Consider the following 16341-nt stretch of genomic DNA (forward strand, 5'->3'; position numbering starts at 1 on the left):
TGAAAGAGTAAACTAATAAGCAGCCAACTACCTACCCATGGCACATTTCCTCTGCACAAAGGCTGCCTCTCCTTCCCCTGATTCTCCAAATCACTTCTACAAAACTGGCTCCTGTGAAGAGTGATGGCCCAGGGGCCTGGTGCCAGCAGCTGTCATGGAAGCACTGGCCTCACTTCACAGTGGCACTTGGTCCTACAGCTAAAGAGCCCTTAGGGTTGGCACCGGGAGCTAAAGAGATTATACTCTCCTAATGATAGAAAGCTGAGCCCAGGCCACCCTTCATGATACACATGGGATGGTCCACGAATCGCCTGAGCACAGAGACTCACCAGCCTCCCTCCCCAGGAAACTCCACCAAACGCACACCTGGCAGACAAAGCACGAACGGATCAGGCAGCTCCGTGGGACGGGCAGTTGTGCACAGAAGCTGACACATTTGATGGTACAGAATGTGAAATTCCTATAAGCCCTTTTCCAGGTTCCCCAGAGGGGCAGAGGTCATGCTTCCTTTACCAGCCTTCTACCTCTGTTATGGGCTTGCTTCTCTCTTTAAGACGAGGGTAAATTTCTTGGATAAGAAATGAATGCATAACAAATCCCACTGTTATGTATAATTATAATGCACTAACAAAAAATTTTAAAAAGAAGAAAATGGATGCAGCTGGCTCTATAAGACCATGACAGACTTGGAACATGTACTCTTTTTTTTTCTGGTTCATAAGTTTAGGATTACCCCCATGTACCCTAGAGGTAACTGGAAGGGAACAGGCAAGGAAAACTTCCCATGCTTTTCAAGCACAGCATGGTGAGAGAAGGATTCACATTCCCACTCTGCCACCTGCTAGTTGCGTTATTCATACATGTTACTTATGCTCACTGAGGATCTATCACCTCTCTATGAAAATGGGTCTAATGCCCGCTCAAGAAGATGCACGAATATGTTAATAAATGTGCAGTACCTGCTGCAAAACAGATACCAATTATTACTCTCTTCTGTTTGCATATAATCAACCTTCTGTCATCAGTGTTCTTCATCCTTCTTTGCTTGTAATTCTCAGGGTCAAAATTTTAAATCAATTCAAATTGAACTATCCATGCTTATTTCATATTAAGGCTAGCCAGAATAATGATTTAAAACAGACTTTGAATCAAGCAAAATTATGATTTAAAATCTAGTTCTACTGTTTATTGGTTGAATGGTCTTGGGAAAATGTCCGTCTTCTGACTCAGATTTATCAGGTGGGGTACAAATGGGGTAAGGAGGGGTAATGTCTCCAAAGGATTGATTATGGGGAGGATAATGGGAAATGGTAAACTACTGTGAGAGAGCCCTGGCGACATCCTCTCCACAACCTAGAACACCCTAAGGAAATGCTACTTCATAACACTTTGTTTCCTTGGATACAGTAGTCGAAGAAGAGGCTTTAGAAATTATGCTTGATGACTGAAGTTGATTTTGGTGCCAATGCTGTTGGGAATATTAGTGGACGATAGGGTTTGCCTCTGGGTTTAAAACAGCTCTGTGAGTGAAATATGCCTGAATAATCTTGGCCCTGAATCTGGTCTAGTTACTCTCAATGCTTGGGGCAGTGTGACCAGTTTGCCTGGTTATTTGCAAAAGAATCAAGGGTATTTCCATTTGCCCTTAGGAAACAGAGCCAGAAAGAGGAATCTGCTAGAGCAACTGTCCCACCTCCGCTGGCCAGGAAACTCCCCCTGGGTCTCAAGAGAGTGGGAGATGGCAGGAAAGCTCACTCTACCCACACATGAGCACCTGAGGCTCTGTGTAAAGATCAATCATTTTAAAGAGAAAGAATTTACTTCTAAACTCCACCTCTGATATTTAAAAATCAGTTCTACATCAGACTAATAGATGTGCTTCTCACCATATGAGACACACAAACCTCTCATCTCTGTTACCATTACAAGAACCTAAGAGGTATGATTAACCCCAATTTACCAACAAGGGAACTAACACAAAAATGACTTCAAGTAACATTCCAAAGATCACCCAGCTGGTAAATTGTTAGAGCTGGTTCCAAACCAACAGTCTTTTCCAAAGCCTGGTCTTCTAACCATGTGATTCTACCAGCTTGATTTATCTTGGTTAGTCACAGTTTATAACTCAAAGTTCAAGACTTTCTCTACCACATGTTGAAGAAGGCTTTGACTTCCCTCTACTGTGGGAAACAGTATTAACATTTCAGAAGTACTACTTGTCCTCCTTTTGTGTGTGTGTGGGGGCGGGGTGGTGCACTGGGGATTGAACCCAGGGCCTTGTGCATGCAAGGCAAGCAGCTCTCTACCAACTGAGCCATATCCCCAGCCCTTGTGCTCCTCCTTCACTCCATTCTCTGTTCTTCTACTCTTCATTCTCAGAGTACAACAGCAAATCCAAATCTCTTTTCCCAGGTTTCCTTAGTAACTACTCTGATAATAGACTGCCTCTGAGGGCATTTTACACAAAACTCAAAGCCAGAAAGTGAATTTTAGTAAGAATCCCAAGGCAGTCACATTTAAATTTCAGAAAACTATGCCAATGAGACAGATTCTTGTCTCTCCTAATCCCTGTCTGTTTACTGACTCAGAGAAGATAGAAAAAGATGCAAAAAGAACTGAGGATATGGAAGATCCTCACAGTAACCCTAGGGAAGCCTGATTTTCACTGGTAATCCTTCATAGCCTTTGTTAGAAAATATCTGTTGCTCTCTTTGCAACATCACAGACATTCCTGATATGAGTCCAACTCTTCCCACTGACATCAGGATTAACAGTCCACATCTCTAACAAGCTGGACTTCTTTGAATTTTGGAACCACCTGCTAAAAGGTAGCTTACCAGCCCACCTGCCCCCAAATAAGGAAAACCTTGCATGTGGGCTACTAATCCTGACTTTCTTGAAGCCAGCCCTTCTTACCAGAAGCACTCATTACACAGTCTCAAGATCTGAAGTGTCACAGTCCCTCCTTATGGTAAGTATTATGCCATTGCTAGGGTTTCTTAAAAGTTCCGGTAACTTCACATTTATATGAAAACTATTAGTACTCTTGTAAGAAAGAGACACATTTAAATAATTATTTTCCTTCCACTGGCTCAGCCCAAAGGGAAAGAAAAGTGACCAAGGACAGTTTATTCTGTCTGCTAGTAGATACACAGATGTGCTTCTCTCTGCATGCATAGGTGCTGCTTTCACCATTTTTTAGACACTTCTTTTAAAGTGCATATAAACCCCAGGCCTGAATTTAAGATAAACTGATCTCTCCTTGTAAGAATAATTTCAAAATATTCAAACTATGAACTTCAGGAAGGGTCCAGAGTTGCCTTGAGACATGAGAGCAATAACACAGGACAGGACAGGGCTCTGACTCTCATATCCAGAAGAAAGCAGAGCAACATCTCCTTTATTGCTGTTGTTCAATAGTGGCCACTAAGCATATTTATTATAATTAAAAGATTTGGTAATATTTTCATAGACTACACCCAAAAATCACCAAAGTCAACAAAGTGGGCAGAACTTATATATTAGTAGGATCACTCTTTAAAAATTCTTCAAAATAACAGGGGCTGGGATTGTGACTCAGTAGGAGAGCGCATGCCTAGCATGTGTGAGGCACTGAGTTCAATTCTCAGCACCACATTAAAATAAATAAATAAATAAACAGAATAAAGGTATTGTGTCCATCTACAACTAAAAAAGAAATTATTTTTTTATTTTTTTTAGTTGTAGTTGGACACAATATCTTTATTTTATTTATTTATTTTTATGTGGTGCTGAGGATCGAACCCAGCGCCTTACATGTGCTAGGCGAACGCTCTACCACTGAGCCACAGCCTCTAAAATAGAAATTCTTCAAAGAAAAAAAGAAATCTTCAGAATAACAAAAAACTACATCTCAAGAAGCTTCTGGGATAAATTTTTCAGTAGAACACAGATGAAGAGACTGATTCCCCCCCCCCCCCGGGGTCATCTAAAACAACAATTTTTAACAGTGACTTACATTTATGAGTCAGGAATTTGAGCAAGGAGCAACTGTTCCCTGGGGCAATGGCAGAGGCCAGGGCTGGTATTAAGCCGGTGGATGTCTAGTCTCCAGGATCCAAGATGGCTCCATTCACATGTGGAGATGGCTGAAAGACTGATTTTAGCTGAGACTACCCACTGGCATGGGGTCTCTTCTGCCATAACAGTCTTATGGTAGTCAGGCTTCGTAAACAGCAGCTCCAGACTAGAACAGCGTTCCAGCCAACAAAGCGGAAACTGTGTGCCCTTCCGTGACCCAGACTCAGAAGTGACGTGGCACACTTCTGTCACACTCAGGAGTAGTGACAGCCCACCCAGAGTCAAGGAGAGTTTATTTTAAAATCCAGAACCTCTTGTATCATACTACAAAAAATAATAATAATAATCCAAACACCCTGATAAAGGTAAGCTATATTGGGTCTGGCAGTGAATAGACTCAGAATGGCCTGTTTCGGGACTCTGAGCCCAAAAAGGAACCAGAATGACTCCCCCCACCCTCCTCCAAAACAGCAGAGATGTAGCACAATGGTATTAAACAAACTCAGAGTTTAGAAATCAGCCATAAGACCATTAATACCAAGAAATTCTGAACTGAAAAGGCTAAAAAAGATCTATCAATGGATCAATTACTTTTTTTTTACATGTCTATAGCCTTGACAAACTTCTAGGAGACTTTTCACTGAGGCTGTTCTCCTTGAGGAATAAATCTTTAATGCTCTGAACTAACTGGCTCAGAGCCATCCTTTAGAGTCTGCAAAGAAAATCTCAAAGATCCTCAAAGGGAGCCACAGACTGAAAAGCACCTCTATCCCTGCCACGCCAGGGCAGAGGTTTGCACCCTGGACAGTGATGCCCTCTCCCAACCCAGGGCACGTTTACGTGGCAGTGTCTGGAGACACCTTTCAATATCCTGACTAAAGGAGAAAGGTTCTACTGGCATCCAGTCAGGAGTGGCCAGGATGCTGCTAAACCTCCTATAATACACAGGACAACACCCACAACAAAGAATTATCCACTGCAAAATGTCAATAGCGCCAAGGTTGATAAATCCTGTTCTCAGGCACATTCTCTCATTGAGCTGACTGCTAAGCAGTTCCACATTATTTCGTTATTTTTCTCCCTCTGTTTTGAACAATGCCTGTATAGTTTAATTGCTATGAGTTACACACACATATGCTGCAGCTCCACAGAAATATCTCATTTTAAAGAATCCTACTAAAGCCAGGCATGGTGGCATAAGCCTGTAATTGCAGCTACTCAGGAGGCTGAAGCAGGAGGATCAAAAGTTTGAGGCTAGCCTCAGCAATTTAACGAGACCCTGGCTCAAAATAAAAAATAAAAGGGCTGAAGATATAGCTCTGTTGTGGTAGAGCCACAGCAGTTCAAACCCACTCCCACCAAGGGAAAAAAAAGTTCTCCAACTAAAAGTCTGAAACTAATTCTTCATGAAACCATTCTTTAACACAATAATGAAGAGTTACTTTTAGGGGCTGAGGTTGTAGTTCAGTGGTTGAGCGCTTGCCTCACATGCGTGAGGCACGGGGTTCGATCCTCAGCACCATAATAAATAAATAAATAAATAAATAAATAAAACAAAGATAGTGTGTCCATCTATAACTAAAAAAAGTTTTTTAAAAAAAGAGTTACTTTTAATTTAGGTGGCTCAGATTCATCAGTAATACTAAAAACAAACACACAAGAATCAGCTTTAAAGATTCAGTACTTAGTGGCTCCCACATGCTGTGGTCTTTCATTTCTTAAAATAAGAGCTGAAATGTTTATGTATGGGTACAAGCAAACCAAGAGTTACAGATTAATAGCTGCTCTTTCAGTGCAGACTCTTCCATCTGTCATCTCTCAGCAGGAGAACAATAGCAACAATGACACAGACATGGCCTCCTCTGGCCAAACACACCCCGACCTCTGCCACCTGTCCCTAAGATGACACAGATGCTGGCCTGTGTGTACCCATGCAGTTACTTTCTTCCTTGCCGTAATACCCTCACAGAGCCAGCTGTTTGGGCAGTCATACTTCAGTTAATACTTACAAATCAAAAGCTGCCAATTTACTAGACAGAAAACACCATTTATAAACTCTTACACACACCTTCAGGGAACTCCTGATAGTCATTTTTATTGGGTCTCTTCCACCACAAATTTGTGAAGCTATTTCCTATTTCCAAACATTAATTGCTGTTTTCCTCTTAAAACAAGGTTTCAATGACACTGATACAGGGCACATAAACCACATTTCCCTGAAGGAAATAAATTACATTGCTAAGTTGCTGCATACTGTAACACAGGACTGCTGGCAGGCCAAGCCTGTTAATGGTGTGTGAGATGTTGCTATTCTCCCAGGACAAACATAAACACTTTTTTTAACACAATCTGGGGGCTTTGCCTCACCCTTCCCAACTAAGATATCAGCCCAGAAAGTAGGGTCTTGACTATTCCCAAGACTGGCCCTCACCAGGAAGGTATTCCATCCAAAAACACACATTCTCTAACAAATCTGACCACAATGCTAACTTAATTTGTTAAATGAATATTAATTTTAACTCCCATCAAAATACACATTCTAGAAGTCCCTTGATCCCAAAGGCAAAGGAAGTCCCAGTAAATGCCAATTTCCTCTAGAGTAAAGGTAAATACAAGGCACAGGGCACCAGGAAACTCACCAACAAGCTCTGTCATGGACAGAGTGACAGGAATTAAAAGCAATACATGCTACACGCCCCAAAACAACTTCAGCTACAACACTCTGAGCACCTTGGAGAGCCACAGGGAAACTATTAGGGAGAAGCTTGCAGGAGGTACCAGAAAACTCCAAGCTGACTTGCTCCCACTATGTAAATTCCAGGTAGAAACAGGCCTTATGTAAATTACCTCGTTTAGTTCTCCTAATGTTCCACAGAATAGGCGTGATCATCCCTATTTTACAGATGAGAAAACCAAGTCCTTGTGCCTTATGTCATAAGCCTGTTGAGTGGGGAGCAGAGATCAGACCTCAGGTCTGCCCAATTCTCAAGGCTGGATCACCACACATTGAGACCATCTTCACTGAGAAAAACGGAGCAGGGAAGAGCTATCTCCCAAGCATTCTCTCTCCAAAGAGTCTGAGATAGGTTCTCCATTGTTTCTCAGTTGGTAAAAAATTGTTAAAAGGCTGCATAATTACCAAAAACAACTCTACCCTATGTATATAATCTTTGACATTTTCAGGGTACAGAAAATGCAGTCTTTAGATTCAGGCTAAGCTAGGCTGTCTCTGAGCTACAACTAGGATTCAGAAAGGAGTGGAGGATACAGAATGAGACTCCTTTGAGAGTGGTGTGGCTGGGGGAAGAACCTGGTCCCCTCATTAAGACCCCAAGAATCTAGCCTTACGAGAGGGGTGATGAAGTGGGGGTGACAATCAGGGATTTTATCCTAGTTGTAGGAAAAGAGTATACATAGTAAGCGAGGAAATCTAGAGAAAATATAGAAAATACAAATGGAAGAAAAGATCAAAGACTTCTCAGATTTCTGTTGTAAAAACAGGAGCAAATTCTTGCAAAGTAGCCTCAAACTTTGATTCTTTCACTCCTACTCTATAGAAAACAGTACTTAAGTGATTTATATCTTGTTTCGGGTGTAATTAAGGAGTACACACATTCTACTTCATTTTGCAATAAGAAAACCATGAATATAAGCCAATCTTCTAACAGCATTAGTTTTTAGTGAGTTGGAATTCTGTGAATACAGAACTCCAAGGCATTTCAGCATTTGATTTTGTAAACATAAGCACTACCGCTCTCTATTAACTTTTTTCTGTCACTATGGTTATAAAGTCACATAGCACTTTAGAGAGAGAGGGGAGGGGGGAGGGGGGGTGAGAGGGAGAGGGAGAACACCTGTATTGAAACTATATCACATGCAATAAAACTGGCAAATAAATTTTAAATAAAAGGTTTTGCTTTCATCAACAGCAATACCAAACCTGTAGTTTTCCACGACAGGGTTCTAAAATACCTTCCATAAAAGCTCAAGGTTCATCACGTCTGAGAGAACGGGGTATTTCCACCTCGATTTTGTTTGTACCTTCAAGAATCCTGATGAAAAGAATCCCCATATATAAATGAATGAATGAAACTACATTTTTCAAATAAACTATCAGCATGTATGTAGTCTTAATTTCTTTCTAATTTATAGGGTTTTTGCACATAGGATATTTTGAGATCAAGTAAATATTTATTATTCTCTTCCCAAGCACTCTGCTAGCACCGTGCAACAGGACCAACTCACACATAACTACCTCAGCGCTAATAACAGCCACCATGAGAACTCCACACTATAAGGACACTGCCCCCAAATCACTTCTCAAAGCCTCTCAACAAAAAACAAAGCACTTGCCACTGAGTGAGTTTAAGTTTGCTTTTTGTTCAAGTTCTAATAACCCAGACAACAGTAATAACTCTTCTTGCTGGTATGGAGACCTGCTCAGATTGACCTTTGGCCTGCAGAAAGCCTGCCAGCTTTACATCAAGAAGCCCTGTGATCTTTAATACAGAGCAAAAGGCGGAACCCAACCGGCTCTTTGTGCAGTCTTCAATCAGTGTTTGACTACAGCTGGTTTTCTGCACCACCAGGAGATGGGCTGTCTACTATATATTTTCTAGGGAGAAAGAAGAGTTCATACAAAGATAACATCATAAAAAGATAACAGAAGTCAGGCAAATAGTGAAAGGGGGTTTCAGAAGGTACCATGTTCCCCCGCCCCTCCCGAGGTAGCATGGAAATTCCCCATGAAAATGGTTAGTTGTGTTAGTCTGCTTTTTGGACTGTAACAAATAACCAAGATAAAGCAGCTTAAAGTGAAGAAAGGTTATCTTACTCTGTTTGCAGCTCTCAGAGACTGAACCCAGGGCTTTGTACAAGCATTCTACCAAAGAACCACTCCCCTGGCCCCGTAAAGGTTTATTTGGTTCACAGTTTTAGAGGCGTCAGTCAGGGTTGGTTGATCCTGTTGCTTTTGACAAAGAAACACATCATGGCAGGAGCATGTGACAGAGAAAGTCACTAACCTCACAGGCAAGACCAGAAATAGAAATAGAAAGAGACTATCCCCTTTGAGGACATCCCCTTCCATGAACCCCACCTCTTAAAGCTTCTACCATCTCCCAATTGTGCCAGAGGCTGGGGACCATGCCTTTAATACACAGGCCTTTGGGGGACATTCCAGATGCAAACTATAGCAGTGCCCAGAGAAAGTACTGTCTCCCCCAAAACATCACAGGCAAGTGGTGAAGCCTGAAGGTCCATTTAAAGAGACACATTCTCAGCCGTAAGGGGAGGGCAGACTTGAGTAGGTGGACTAAACCTACCAAATGGCAAAAAGTGATGTCTCCTCGGGCCAGCACTTGTGAATTTAAAGAAACTTTCTTGACTTTATTTAAGCATTGGTACCTGTTGACTACAAATTCCCTTTAGCGACCTTTAATCCTGAATTAATCTCCTATAATTATTCTAAATTTTAAAACTTCCTTCAACTGTCATCATAAATCTCTTTTTTGAGAATTAACCAGAAAGTTAAGTAAGGGAGGTAAACAAATGGCAAGGCTTTAAGTGGCCAGCGGTGTGGCCTCTGACCACACCGGGTTTCCCACTGTGGGTTTCTAAGCACAGCCCACTGCAAGACATGGCTTCCTTGGTTGTGGCCCACAACAGCAGGACTGAAGTTCTCAAAATGGGATGGGACAGCAGTCGATACCCTGTAGAAAACATAGCCCTTCTGCTGCCACAGTCTCCAACACCCGGACCTCGCAGTCACACTGCAGCCACTGGGACACAGAGGAGGGTAAGCTTAGGGAGAGGGGTAACTTCAGCCCACATATTCCACAGTCATCCCGATTCCTCCAGGGAGGCAGAGGCACCCAAGTCCCCAGGGCACTGCTGACATGGAACCCAATGTGAAAGGGGTCCCTGGTGCACAGCAATGTGGCCACCTACCTGCCAAGCCTGAGTAGGTCCGCCTTTCCCTGAAACTCACCACCAACCTGAACAAACCAGCTAGATCTTATTACAGTTCCATTTTCTAAACGATATGTAATCTAAAGAAAATCTTAACTACATAAAAGCTACCTGGCACCCCTTCTTACGGCCTCTGCAACCTGTATAGGTCTCAGAGCACTAGACGGGGAGTCAGAAGTGGTATTTTCATTTCCAGCATTCATTCACTTAACAAATGCATGTTAAGTATCTAATACATGCCAGGGAGCAGAGATATGAAGGTGAGTAAATAAGACAGACAAGGGCGCCTACCCTAACAGGGCTTCCACCAAGTCCTTCAGGATCTCAAACTGAAATAAGGGGCTCAGACAAGAAGCTCTACAAAGTCCCTCCCAGCTCTCCTCTTCTCCACTTTCTGCACTGATGCCCAGAGAGGACTAAAGTATTCTGAAATGTTCTGCTCCCCTGAACAGATGCTATTTTCACTCCACATTCATATAGCTCTGGCTGCAGCCATGTGACTTATCTCCATTCTGCCAACCATAAATTACATGTTTTCATCCCAGAGTTTATCAGACTAAGTGGTGCCCTAATCTGGAAGACCAACGGACATGCACATCTCAGGCCTCTTGGCCCAGGAACCTTCCACGTGGAGGAAATCTGGTTCCTTCAGATCAAAACTACAGCAAAACAGCAGCGAGGCTGCCAAGCCTTCCTCACATGTTGCCTGGGTTTGCTTATTTCTTCTTCATCAACTCACATCATTTCTGACACTGCACTTCAACTTCCTGAACAGAGCCAGAGAGAAAAGCTTTTAAGAGGCACTGAAGTGCAGCCAACTTCTGATTAGCCACAGTCCTGAAGGAAAGGAACCACACAGGGCCAAAGCAAGAGGACTCTTGCCTCCAGGGAACAGAGGGCAGAGAGTCTTCCTCAGGACTCAGGACTCAGGGAAGCATTAGTGAACCAAGTGAAGATCTGCCCTCTCTACCCCTCTCCCTCAACAAACCACGACACCTCAGGAAAACAATTAGCACTTTCTCACCTCTACGAGTTCTTAAGAGCACCGTGCCCACCAGAAAGGAAGGGATCTACAGCCTCCATGGTCAACTGAGAGGGGGAGAAATATCTCCTGAATCAATGGGGAAAACAGATTTTTATACAAACTATATGAGCCTAAGCAATGGTTGAAAGTTTACTTAACATTTTAATCCTTAACACAGTTTTTATTATCACATCTCAACAGAGGTTCTCTTTTTGTCAGAGCTAAGTTCACAAATATTAAGCAGAAATTTACAGAGTCGAGGAAGAGATGCTAAAGACAAGAAAACAACCCGACAGTGAGAACGTGAATGGAGGGAGGTGGACAGTGGGTGCCGCCATGCCTCCCAATCACAAGCACTCAAGGAATCAGCCATCACTATGCTTAGGACAGTCCCGCCACACTGACAGCTCCCCACTCCCCTTGTCAATCCCCTCCATCCCCTGTCTCCCTGCCCTGGCCACTCTGCCCCTCTTCAGAAAGAAACCAAGCTGCCTTGGGGAATGGTGCCAGCTGGTGGCTGGTACATAGAACTGTCCACTCACCACCATCTTCCCATCTCAGAAAAAAACTTAGCATCCTCCTCTTCTTCTTCCTTCTCCTCCTCCTCCTCCCCCGTTTCTTCTAATAATGACACAAAAAGCTTCAATTGAATGTTATGAGTCCAGGGATAGAATTCAGATTCCCACTTCCCTCCAGGGAGACTTGAGGCAAATCACACGAGCTGTCTCTGCCTCACTGCCTTCTCTGTAAACATGGATAGGAATACCTGCCTACCCAGCAGGGCTTTTAAAAAGCAACAGACAGGAGCCTCCACTGTGAACAGCACAGTACTCAGCAAACAGAAGGCACCGAGGCACCTGCTCCCCCTCCTCTGCTAATTCCCCATCGTGTGGCTGAAGGCTCTGAACAATGCTCAGCTCTAGAGAACGTGCAGGATGACTATCGTGCCCCAAACAAGTCAGGTCAGCAACAGATGACCCATGAGCTTTCCTCAGAGGTCAAACATCCCAGCTCTAGACGCAATCACCTGCCTGATGGATTCATGTTCAGTTGGAGCATCATGTGCCTGAGGAGCTGGCACTCACAAACTGGGACTCACAGCTCCCAGCCTCCCACTTACGACAGGAGTAACTACACGTTCCCGTCCACAGGGACTTACAGGTTATGTGGCTCCCCGCCCCTCCCAGGAAGAAAACTGTCACCTCCCAAAACGCCATATCGCTGTAATAAAGATCTCACAGGGGCTAATGAAATTATCTCCTGTCTTTTATTCCTCTGTAACAACCACAAAATTAGATAAAATGACCCCCTGCCCCTTTCATTTAAGGCCTGCTTTATTGTCTTCCACCCTAATTCTCTCTCCTCTAAACAGATATGAGACCCTGAAGACCCACAGGCCGATGGGATTAGTAACCAGGGGCTTCTTCCTCCTGGCCTGCTCTCCAGCGGGCGCTTCTCCTTCCCCGGGGTGGGGTCACAATCAGTTCAATCTTCATGCTTCAGAGACATCCCCTTTGAACAAGATCAAATGTTTCCCCACCCTGGCCTGGTGCTCGGCTCAAAGGAGCAGCAGCCCCTTCTCAGAGCATTAGCGTCAACTCAGCCAGAAATGCCGAAGCAAAGGAGGAGGTCAGCGTGGTTAATTGTCCACCAGGCGAAAACACAGGCCCACTCAAGCCAGCACCTTGGGAGGGCTGATCGCCCCCATAAAATGTTACATGCACTTTGAACCCACAAATAAGGAGAATGAGAACTACTTTCCCCAGCCTGCTGGGCTACAATGGGAGCTTCGGCTATTTGTTTTCTTTTCCAGATTGCAGCCATAAAGGGAAGAGGGCTTCTCACTGGAGGCAGAGATACAAGAGAGGTGGGCACCACCACCAAGTGGGGGAAACGTCGGCATGGGTGAGGCTAATGGAAACAGACCAAGGCTTCACCAGATCTGAAGAAGGAACCTGAGAAAACGGAATTTCAGAAATTTTTCATCTTAAGAATGATCTACAGGGAAAAGAAATCATAAAATGGAGGTAATTTATCATTAAAAGAGATGGAAGGAGAAAATTTTTTTGCTATTTTTGTCTATTGGGAAAAGTTGCTTTTATTAATTAGCTTTCTAAAGAGTTTCCTTTAAACTCAGGACCATAACCCTAAAAGGACCCCAAGGAATGGGGAAGTCATTTCCTAACTAAAAGAGGCCATGAAAGTGATTAAAACAACACCTCTAGTCCTGTAAAGTAAAAAGTCCAAGGAATTCTACTAAAAATCAACTTTTCCTAGAAAAAAAGAGCCTGTAAATTTTTCAAATCAACAACAAAACTCCTACAGTGGATAAGACAAACCAGCCTACAAATTACAGCTGACAAGTTACCTGATCCAAGAAAAAAGTGGTTCCTAAATTATGCATTGATTGAGATCTAGAAATGGAACACAGCAGAGTTTTCCCAGAGATATCAATAAAGGAGCCAGCTTTGCACTGAAACTTAAAAGGCTATTTTGGAGATTTTGCTTCCTCTTTAAGGAACTATAGCTGATCATTAAGGTTTCACCCAGAAACAACAACAACAAAAACCTGATCTTGATTGGAGCCTGTTTCTTTATTTAGGCATTGGTACCTGTTTCCAGCATTTCATCAATAAAAGAAACTGTCAATCAAAACTCAGGATGATAATAATACTGGCATCCAAGACCAGTGGACCAGTTGCTGAGTCCACTAGTTGTCACTATTCCTATTGTTCCCAAAGCCTACTTACAACATAAGGGGACCACACAAGACAGTGTCTTTGGATCAAGGTCAACATACCAAAACAATTTTATTAAAAACACTCTAATTTACAAATTTGTCTGATGAGGCACTCACAGTCCCATCTTTAGCAAGTGTAAACATTTCACTGAGTGAAAGAATAACACCATAGTACATGTCCGAAAGACATATTCCAAGTTCAGAAGCTCTAGGAACTGAGGAACTATACTCCTTCTTGGTGTTCTAAGTAGGATGACGTCGAGTAGCCAAAATTAAGCTAGAGACCTCTGTGAAGTATGCCTGAATACAGACCTGTGGGAAGAAGCCCAGCCCAATAACCTAACCTCTTGATTTACCTCATTGTGATTTTTTTCAAATCTGGAAGAACTATATTATAAAACATAAGGTACGGAGAGCCAGACATCTCCTAGAGGCTCATTATAAATTGGTAAGCACTCCTCATGTGCTGGGCAACGTGAAGCACAGATACAAGGGCCCTGCACACAGCCACCTCAGCCATAGTGCAACACAAATATTCAGGAATATCTCAAATTCCAAAGATGACTAAAGCCCACTCATATATTTTAACATCTGAACCTTTTAATTTCATTTTTGTTAGCTTATTTTCCAAGTATGATAGACAAACTGATTCCATGGAGACTGGAAATTCCTGGGCAAAGTTCAAATCTTCTTTCTACTCAAACCCTAGGAAACTTTAAGACCATGAAGGGAGTCAACTGGGAGTCAAATTTTAGTTACTGGCTTGTTGTTCATAAATTCTCTTCCAGGTGGCTATGCAGCTAGGATACTCAGCACCAGGTAGTGGACCATGGATAGGTGATTGCTTTGACATGCGTTTTTTGGCCAGGTACCTCTAGTAGGTTGTGGAAAGCACACACAGAAATGGGAAGACGATTTCTTTCTCTTTGTTTTAGGGCTGCACATGCCCAAAACAGCAACTGGAAAGGCTGAACAATGAGTCAGACTGCTATCTAAGCAGAATGAAAAGATAGGAGGCAGGAGCAAAACCTCAAGGCCACATTCTCCTTTGTAAAAGTAGTCTTTGGTTAGATTTAAGTACAAGCCCCGGTTTCCGTGAATTCGACCATCCATCAACTTCTGAAATGATCCAGGTCCCATTCAGGTGAATCACCACCCTGGGGGTTTCTACTCCACAGGATAAAGCTCTACAACCTCAAGCCAATTAGTATCCCCCTCCTACTAAGTACAGAGAAAATAAAATGTACCTATCTAAAGCTTTTCATTAAATTATTTAAATCTAGACTATGTTTCAAGCAAGTATGCAACCCACTGAGAAACATTTGTATTTCCTTTAGGTTTCCAAATTGGGGAAGTCAGTTATTTCCTCCCTACCTGCCTATGCATTTAGATACATGTTCAATCCTACTGCACGCCAACGGCTGGGATGCTGGGATTCCCAGGGTCTAGTTAACAATGTTGTCTCTCTGACTGCAGCCAAGAGGTGGGGGTTGCTGAGGGCCATGGATTGTCATTTATCCATCATTGTTCTATGACCTAGAATCACTTACACTATTCAGGAGAAACGTAATGAAAAAAAAAAAAAAGCCTTACTTTTTATACTTTTCAATAGGGATAAGAATCTAAATTCCTATTGATTTAACTATATTATGGTAATTTTCAATTATGTGTGGTAATGTAAGCAAACAGGTAATTAATCCATAAGGCACTCTACAAATCACTTAATTGGTTTAGAATTACATTACGATATTCCCTGTGTCAGGGGGCTATGCCTTAGTTCAGTTTACTAGGGCATGTTTTTTTCCTCAGATAAACATTCATTTATTGATTGAAAATGTGCTCCAAGTCAGGAACCATGCTAGGTGGGAGATGGGAGAAAAGAACTCACAGACTAAAGGAAAAAGATGTGCACAAACAAGTTAGCAAAGCTCTCCATGACAAGAGCATGGGGTTGTGTGGGGATAGAGAAACAGCCATTTGTTCAGTAGATAGATGGAAAAAGGCTAAACTCCAAAGTGCCTCTCATTCAGATGATCTAATAAATAATAGGTAAACTTTTGGGTGGTTGTTAAATGAGGAACAGAATTTTTTTGCAGGGGATGCGGGGTGGGTCTGGGTATTGAACCCAGAAGCACTTAACCACTGAGCCACAACCCCAGCCCTTTATATTTTATTTAGAGACAGGATTTCATCGAGTTGCTGAGGGCCTCACTAAGTTGCTGAGGCTGGCCTTGACTTCGTGATCCTCCTGCCTCAGCCTCCCAAGCTGCTGGGATTACAGGTGTGTGCCATCATGCCCAGTTTGAGGAAGAGGAAATTAAAGCACAGCTCCAAATAAGGGGAGAAGGAAAGAATGTTGATTGATGAGAAGTTCACCAGCATCCATTAAACATCTCCAGTAACTCACAACAGAGGCAGAGGACCATTCTCCTCCTTCCATAGAGGAAATGATATCCTACATTCAAGGATTTTCTTTCTCATGAATGACAGCTTTGGGTGGTCATCAGAGTGCATTTTCATACCATTCTGGGACAAGTCACCTAGGCAT

General features: G+C 42.8%; 1 protein-coding gene across 1 annotated transcript in view; it reads right to left on the minus strand.

Moving 5' to 3' along the window:
• Lhfpl2 (LHFPL tetraspan subfamily member 2) overlaps positions 1-16341 on the minus strand; it is a 148240-nt gene that overhangs the window by 119357 nt on the left and 12542 nt on the right. The gene's annotated exons all lie outside the window — the stretch shown is intronic.

The sequence above is a fragment of the Urocitellus parryii genome, chromosome 1, assembly GCF_045843805.1.
Source record: "Urocitellus parryii isolate mUroPar1 chromosome 1, mUroPar1.hap1, whole genome shotgun sequence".
Lineage (NCBI taxonomy): Eukaryota > Metazoa > Chordata > Mammalia > Rodentia > Sciuridae > Urocitellus > Urocitellus parryii.